This window comes from Eumetopias jubatus, unplaced genomic scaffold (genome assembly GCF_037043125.1).
Source record: "Eumetopias jubatus isolate StellerSeaLion01/CBP00866 unplaced genomic scaffold, mEumJub1_p1.0 scaffold_14, whole genome shotgun sequence".
Lineage (NCBI taxonomy): Eukaryota > Metazoa > Chordata > Mammalia > Carnivora > Otariidae > Eumetopias > Eumetopias jubatus.
In genome coordinates, this window is record NW_028274820.1 from 96,324,777 (window position 1) to 96,333,476 (window position 8,700).

The window sequence follows — 8,700 nt, forward strand, 5'->3', positions numbered from 1 at the left end:
GAAACCCAGGAGGAGCCTGGTAGGCTCCCTGAGTTCAGGGTCTGAGTTGAAAATACAGGGACTGTAGGAGAAATGTTTCTAGACACTTTTCTATTGGCCACAAGGAGGCATTATGGTGTCACCAATAACGGAGAGTTGTAGAGAATGTCCTTGATCCTCTCTGAAGTGTGGATATAAATAGAGGAATTGCAGGGCTTGACTTCTGTATTAAGGTGGAGATAGTTTGCAGCCATCAGTCATCCATCTGTGATGCAGACAGCAAGACACAAAGACATCTCAACAGGTTTATAAATGATAGTTTAGCAAAAGCTCTTCCTGTGTTGAGGAACCTCTGACTTGCCTTGTAGGGTGTAAGAAATGAGGAGTGAGACAAGAGGTCCAGATGAGCCTGGGGCAGATATAGGAAGGGGGGCAATATGAGGCGGCACCACCTCTACTCCACACGTGATCTGGCCAAGCCCCGGTTCTGCTGCCAAGCCGGAAGCTGTGTGTAATATCACAACAAGGAGTAACCCTTGCCTTGGTGAAGCCAACAGCAGACGGTCATCACAGGTAGATCTACCTGTCAGGGACCAGGGACTCTGCACGCCCATCTCTCCACCCAGAGATCAGAGTCTGGGGCAGACAGATGCCCCGTTCCTGTTGTGGTCCTGCCATGGCTCCCAGGCTGCTCCACTGTGTGGCCTTTTGTCTCCTTGGAGCAGGTGAGTCCTGGTCAGAAAGGAAGTATTTTGACTAAAGCTATCTTGTCCTCAGTTTTGTACCTTTCTTTTATGGCAGCAATAGCAGTCTCCTTCTTGACTCTGTCTCTACGTTTTCTTTCTCTCTCTGCAGGTCACATGGATGCCATGGTCATCCAGAGCCCAAGATACCAGGTTACGTGGGTGGGAAGACCAGTGAATTTGAGCTGTTCTCAGAATCTGAATCATGACATCATGTATTGGTACCAACAGAAGCTGAGCCAAGCCCCAAAGTTGCTGCTTTACTACTATGATACAGACCTTAACAGAGAAGCAGACACCTCTGAGAACTTCCAATCCAGCCGGCCCAACACTTCTTTCTGTTCTCTCAGCATCCACTTGCCAAGCCCCGGGGACTCAGCAGTGTATCTCTGCGCCAGCAGTAAAGACACAGAACTGCACTTTTACCTCTCCCCTGTGCATAAACTTCTCTGTTTCCTGGATCCAAGAGCCTCCTTTAGACCATTCCACCTGCCCATCCTACGACAACAGTAAGAAGCGGGTTTACGGCTCTCATTGCTTCATTTGTAGACAGAAGCTGGGCAGAAACCTACCAAAACCACTGACAGTTAGGCCAAGAGTGGAAAAGTGGTTACACTCACTCAGCGTTCGATTTGTGGTATTTTCCCAGGATCATCTTAGTCACCCATTCTGTTCTGTTCAGTACATAAATAGGAACTTTTTAAAAATTGTTTTGTTTTTTAACATAATTGGTGACCTAGAAATATGAAAACGGGCAGGCCGGTCCAGACAAGGGGTGGCCCCACTCTCACGAATCCTTGCTGCAGTCTCATGGTTTCCTTGTCAAGTAGGGAAAATTAGAACTGCTAAAAACTTGTGCCAGTTGTGAAGCTGAATGAACTGCCTGGCACATGTAGTATTCACAGGGTATTTAACTATGTTGCATGATATAAATTTGCGTATGAACCATTTAAGTGGCACACAGATAGGACACATACCCAAAACTAGATGTGGTGCTTTAAAAGAAATATTAAAATGAATAGAATTTGCCCTACATTTTTTAATAGTAATAAAAAAAATATCAAGTACTGCAGCTTGTTTGAAATAAAAGGGGTTTCTGGAATGTATTAGAACAGCTTTCTAAAAGCTAGTATGTATCTTACGGCCTTTAAGAGACTGAAATATTTATGATGGCCAATTGAATAAACACATGTATCATCATTTCAGGAAAGAACAAGCATCTGCTAGCTGTGGGATGCCTGCTTCAGAGGATGGAACTGTGTCCTCATTTTAATTCTGAAGAACACATAGAGATTCCTACTAAGCAGTGGCTCATCACATCACCTCGTATGGTCATCAACAGCATCACATGCTTTCAACTCTTTAATCAAGAGGCCAAGAAGTACTACCCAAGATCACATTTGGTAACTAAGTAAAATTCAGAGAAGCTAAACGCTGTCATCTGGGCCACCCACCATCACTACGGTGGTCTGCTTTTCCTTTCTTTCGCTCACCATATGTCCACACCCCTTTCCTTACAAATGATGAAGGCTGTGTCTCTATGCTTCTGCCTATGTTTCAACTGAGATGTTGGGGCTAATGTCTCTGGGTCCCCTCCCCTCATTCGTGACTCCATCACAAGGTTTAAGGAATTGTTGCATCTTGAGCTAAATGGCCAAAGAGTTCAACCAGGGGGCAGATTAGAGATTCTTTAGGTGATGTGAACACTCGACATCCTCTCGAAGAAAGGGAGGAGAGAAATGAAGAGCAAAGAGTCACCTCATTCTGGCCCAGATAAAACATGGAGCCCGGGGCTGAAGATGCAGATGTTCTATGCTCTGGTCTGATCCTTATGCCCAGAAGAGGGAGGAGGAGGTGGAAGAGAGTATGATTTGCTCTAGCCAAGCAGAACAGTATAGAATTGCCTCATTCTCTAGCAAGTATGGTCACTAGAAGTGTGAAGACACACCTAGGGAAGGAGGGAAATTAAAATCTTAGGAGAATCTGATAGAAAAAGCTGGAAAATAAACACAAGACCATAGTGTTGGATGCTCTGAGAGTTTGAAGAGAGTTGGGGACAAGAGTGAGTGGTGTCATTAGAGACGATGGACTCTGAAAAACAAACTGAGGGTTCTAGAGGGGAGGGGGTGGGGGGATGGGTTAGCCTGGTGATGGGTATTCAAGGGGGCACGTTCTGCGTGGAGCCCTGGGTGTTATGCACAATGAATCATGGAACACTACCTCAAGAACTAATGATGTAATGTATGGTGATTAACATAACAATAAAAAATTATTAAAAATAATAAAATAAAATAGAATACCTAAAAAAAAGAGTCAGTAGTGTCTGTATTTTATTTTATTTTATTTTACTTTTTAAATTTTATTTTACTTTATTTTATTTTATTTTACTTTATTGTGGCCAGAACCCTTAACATGAGATCTACCCTCTTAAAATTTTGCATAGTATGGTATATACAATACAATGGTATGTTATTTAGTCTTGAAAGAGAAGGAAATCCTGCAACACGTGATGACATGAATGACCTTGAGGACATTCTGCTGAGTGACCTAAGCCAGTCCCAGAAGGACAGGTGCTGTACAATCCCACTTACGTGGGAAAGAAGTGGCTTCCTTCTGGGCTGATGTCTCGTTCCTGTTGCCGTCTCCTCTGATTTCTCCCATTTATGCTCAGGGCTTTCATTTCCCAGCAGCCAAATGAGGATGTCTTATAAGAGCAGAACCTCTGTGAAGATCCGGGGCCATCAGATGAATTTATAGGCACCACCTATTTTCTGGAACTGACAGTTACTTCAGTAGAGCTTACTACGGGCTGTGACCCCTCTCGAAGCCCCAAACCCACCTAAGAAAGAAGCATTACTTCAGGCCCTCCAAGAAGTAGATGCCAAGCCTGGATCTGTCATGCAGGGCATTTAGCTGAGAAAATGGGGAGAAAGCTGGAGGAGGCTGGGAGGCCATCAGGCCATGATGCAGATCTGACCTCTGTAAGGAGAGATGGAAGGAAGAGGGAGGAAAGGAAGAAAAACGGAGGAAGAAGGATGGGTAGGAAGAAAAGCAGGTCGCGGGGTACAGTACAATTCCTAGCAAATCTCAGCAAGGCTGGTGGGTCCTTAAGTCAAAACAGAGCTGCGCAGTTCCCTATCCCTGGGGCCTGCTTCCCCCCATGGGCAGAACCTCTGCACCACGGCTCCAGAGCTGAGGGTGGGGGCACTGGCCCACTTCTCCTGGAGTGAGACCCCTGTTCTCTGAGGGTCCCTGGGTGGAGTGGTAAGCCCTGGTCTTTCTGACTTGCGGCTCCCAGTGTGGAACCTTCAGGCTATGAGCAAACCAGAATGAGAAAGATTGAGGCTTAGGAGTCTTGGCCTGCTGTTTCGGTAATAGAGGGTCCACCCTATGAGTGGGCACTGGGTGGAGAAAGGGAGCCCAGACCCCTGGGTTGCACTTGCTAGGAATAGAGTTTCTACATCATGGAGCTGGTTGGGATGAAACATGCTGGTAGTCTGTGCCAGGAGAAACTGAGGGAGCCCTGTGTCCTCAACCACCCCCACAAGGAGTAGAGCTTCCATCACACTGGGCTGGGGGGTGGGGATTGGGGGGTTGCAGGAGGCATGGCTCAAATGCTCCAGAGTCTCAATGCTCTGACTAAGATTTAGATTTTCTGGAATAAGTGTTTCCTCATTTGCTGTCTATTTTTGGGACAACCTTCAGAGACTTTGAATGGTTGTTTTTAAATGTCCAGCAGTTTGGTTTCTTTCTCTCGGAAGAGGGTTCTCTAATCTCTTTGTGTTGTCTTTCCAGAAGCGCCTCTCTCCCCAGGAAAACTGTACGCAAACAGGGGCTAGCCCTGGGCTGTCGTTTAGCACCTCTTGCTCTAGCATGATTTTGTGCCACTGAGAAAGCATGGTTACTCTGGGGATGCTGGGGAATCTTTTCTGTGGTCTTCTCCCTCTGGCCCCTCAGCTAGGAAAATGTGCCATGCCCTGTGTGTGGACACGGCCCCAGTTTTTTCTTGCTTTAGAATAATCACAGTCCTGCGCCACGTGTTTTCCAACGACTGAATACGGTTGTCTCCTATATTCTACTTTTTTGGTTGCTTTTACTTGTATAGAGCAACACAGCGAAGGCTATTGGGTTCTGTGAAGTGATCACGTCACAGAGCAGCTGGCTATGGGGGGTGGAAAATGCCTCAGAGAAACCTGGCCACCTCTGTTCTTTCACTAATGCTGTCATGTGCCCAGTAATCATCTGCTCCTTGATCCTCTGGCTCCTGAGTGCAGGTAAGCCCCCCTTCTGAACTTGTCAGCCCCCAGCTCCAAGGCTTTCATCCCTGCCACCAGACTCCCTCAGGGACTAAGCCTCCGTCTTCTGTCTGCTTTCTTCCCAGGCACCCTTGATGCAGAAGTCACCCAGACTCCGGGACACCTAGTCAAAGGGAAAGGACAGAAAGCAGAAATGCATTGTGTCCCGATAAAGGGACACAGGTATGTTTCCTGGTATCAGCAGATCCCAGCAAAAGAGTTCAAGTTCTTGACTTCTTTCCAGGATGACAACATCTTTGATAAAACAGGAATGCCCGTGAAGAGATTTTTAGCTGTGTGTCCCCAAACCTCACCCTGTAGCCTAGAGATCAAGCCTACAGAGCTGCAGATTCAGCTGTGTATTTCTGTGCCAGCAGTGAATCCACAGTGTTAAATATTAGCTAATCATAATACACAAACATCCTGGGTCTGGCTCAGAAAGGAGCTGGCAAACTAGGTTGGCAGGAAATAACAGAAACCAACTAGAGCTAGCTAAGCCAAATGGGAATTTATTGCAAGGCTAAACGTATGTCCCATAGAACCCCAAAAGAAGAACACAGGAATTTCTCAGGAGTGAAGTAGAATAAAGTCCTGGAACCATGACATGACTGATTTGACAGCTCTTATTTTTCCTTTTTCCACATTGTTGGCCCCCTTCTTCTCCCCATTATTATAGACTGTCCTTTCCAGGGCTTAGATCTCATAGCGAGCAGAAGGTTACAGATGAAATATCAGTCCTCCAGCCTTGTTGCGAGGACCAACTTGACTTTCTTTCATGTAAGATCACAAATCCAGAAAACAGAGAACAATTCAGTCCTATTTTACTCAAGAACATGCTCTTGGAAAATTCAGCTTTAGCCAAGGGGATCGGGTTATTTCAAACAACGTGACAGCGGGAGGCCTGTCACTTTGACCTTACAGATCACAGATTTCAAAGACAGGAATTCTCCAGTTAGGGGCCAGGACACCCAGTAAGTACCCATCACAGAGGAGGAGTACCAGATACAGAGAACATAGGAAAAAAAGAAGGAATTAGAAAGGGGACGAAGATCCTTAGTCTTTAGAACAATGTCAGACCAAGTGAAGACTGGTTAATTTCTTTTCAAGGAGTTAAATCCAGGTAATACAAAAAGCATGTTAATTTTTAGTGTGACAACTTCACACCCTACTAAGTCAGTAATTAGTTTCTATGGAGCTGAGGGAACAGGCAGATTAATGTGTCCTCAGTGGAAAAATACCTGATGTGCAGACAATTGAAAACTGATGTGCATACAATTGAAAAATCCTCTGGTATGTGATCCAAATTTTAATGAGGGACAATGCATTCAATATCAATGGAAGGAAAGGAGGTATTCCTTCATTAACTCTACCTGGAGAGGTCACTGAAATTATACAGAACAGATACAGAATTCAAAATACCTCTGTTAAAATTTAATGATCCATTCTGTTTATAAAACTGTTCATTTCAGGACACCTGGGTGGCTCAGTCAGTTGAGTGTCTGACTCTTGATTTCGGCTCGGGTCATGATCTCGGGGTTGTGGGATCGAGCCCCACATTAGGTACCACACTCAGTGGGGAGTCTGCTTAGGATTCTCTCTCCCTCTGCCCCTCCCTCTGTTCTCTCTCTCTCTCTCTGAAATGAATAAATAAATCTTTTTTTAAAAAAATACTTCTAAAAAGTCTGTTCATTTCTATACCACCCACCACTCAGCTTTAGAGAAGTTTATATATTCTCTCTAGTCACTTCTGCTCTTATTTCAATATAAGCTGAACCTAGTTGTCTTACCCCCAGAAGTCCAAATTTACTTCATTTCTCAGGCAAAATTTCATTCTGACCTCTTAAAACAGAAGCTCTCACTTTCCTGGTCTACCTAATGTTATGGCTGTTTATTTCAGCTTCCTTTTCCAGCCCTCAAGAGTGAGTCCTCCTGAGTATCCATATCTGTTCCTCTCTGGGTAACAATGCACAATTAGTGAACCACACTTTTGCTTTCATCACAGAGGAATTATTCCTCTGGGTGCTGTCTTCAGCTTTTTCAAGGAATATTTCCATTCTTATGAAACTATTCTCCTAAATCTTAAAATTATAAATTTGCTGGACAAAAAGCTGTTCCTTTCTCCTCTTACTTGATCTCTTTGAAGCATTTGACAATATTGACTTTACCCTGAACCCTGGAAACTTCTCTTCCCTCGGCTTCACTCACCTCATTATCAATTAGGTTTCTTATTTCCCCTCTATTCTTTTTTGTAAATGTAGTTTCTGGAACTTAAATCTATCCACTAGTTTTCCCATTCCCAGGAAAATTCTTAGTCTTTAAATTTTAACATTCTAATGTAGTGCATAAAGTGGCCTTCTCTTTTGTTACTTTGGCCTATTAAAAATCTCCACTCAGAAGAGATTGAAACCGTTGTCTGAAATCATTTCTTTCCTCAGTTTCACCTGAGGGACAGGTTAAACAGACATATTCTAGGGCAGGATCAGAATTTCGGAGTCAGAATTTCTGGAAGTGGGTTACAGGAATACATCTAATCCTACCAAGCCCCTTGCGGGGCTTGTTCATGCTAAAGTCTGAGAACTTCTGCCAACATTTCCAAGATCGGTAAAAGAGCACTCTCGCACAGTGTTCCACCATCTTCTTGTTCCTGTTATTCTCACTCGTTTTCCCTTTTCCACCTCCTCTTGTGTTTTCCTTAAACTTCACTTTTCCTAAGAATGCTCAAGTGGTTTTGGAGCCTGTTTACGTCACCCATGTAACAAAATAAACATGAGGTCACACATTTGGACCAAAGTTCCCCTTTCCTATGGAAGGTGCCCTGAGGCTGTGGGTATTCCCAGGGACTGTGGCTTCACAGCCAGATTCTACCTTGTGGGGCCAAGGGAACCCAAAACTTCCATTCCTCTCTGCATCAGAAACCACTAATGGAGAGCCTCATCCTGCCACTGATCCTGCCTTGGACACCTGGTTCCTCTGCTGGGTGACTCACTTTCACCTGGGGGCAAGTGAGCTTGGGACTGCTTGGGAATTTGTGTTGATGTTTTCTTAGGCCCACTCTCTATGGCTTCTGTCTTCTCCCACAGGACATACAGACCCTGCAATCAGCCAGATCCCCAGCCACAGGATCACCAAAGATGGGACAGAAGGGGATTCTGAGATGCAATCCAATATCCGGTTACCTATTTGCTTACTGGCGCCCACAGAATCTGAGGCAGGAAATAGAGTTTCTGATTTCCTACCAAAACACTGCAGCTGAGTTGGGATGCCCAAGGAAGGGGTCTCAGCTAAAAGACCTAATGGAACATCTTCCACCCTAAGACCCATCCCGAGGAGCTGGGGGACTCAGCTGTGATCTCTGTGCTGGTGGCCTTGGCACGGTACAGCTGAGCCAGTTCCTTCCAGTGCACAAACTCCTTTGTGCCCCTTTCCTCGCCCCTGAGCTCTAGGGAGACATTTGAAAAGGCCACTTCCCAGTCTTCTGCCTCTGAAGAAAGAGAGAAGTGGGTTGACTGATGTGGCCCCAGCTGCAAGCAGGAGAGGGCAAGACTATAAATTAGCTCTTAAATTATAGGCTGGGCATGCTTTGGGACATGAGCTTCTGAAACTCCTAAAAACAGGCAGTATTGGGTAGTCTGTGGATTCCAAGTTTAGAAATAAAGCTTCCCCCCCCAAAAAAAAATTTGACT

The 8,700-nt window shown here is 45.1% G+C and overlaps 1 long non-coding RNA gene across 1 annotated transcript; it reads left to right on the top strand.

Annotated features, from left to right (window-relative positions):
- The first annotated feature begins 256 nt into the window (after positions 1-256).
- LOC114211774 (uncharacterized) lies at positions 257-2,822 on the top strand. Its single transcript, XR_015766746.1, has 3 exons — positions 257-704; positions 835-1,231; positions 1,929-2,822. It is a non-coding gene; the product is annotated as an uncharacterized LOC114211774 (long non-coding RNA).
- Positions 2,823-8,700: the final 5,878 nt, after the last annotated feature.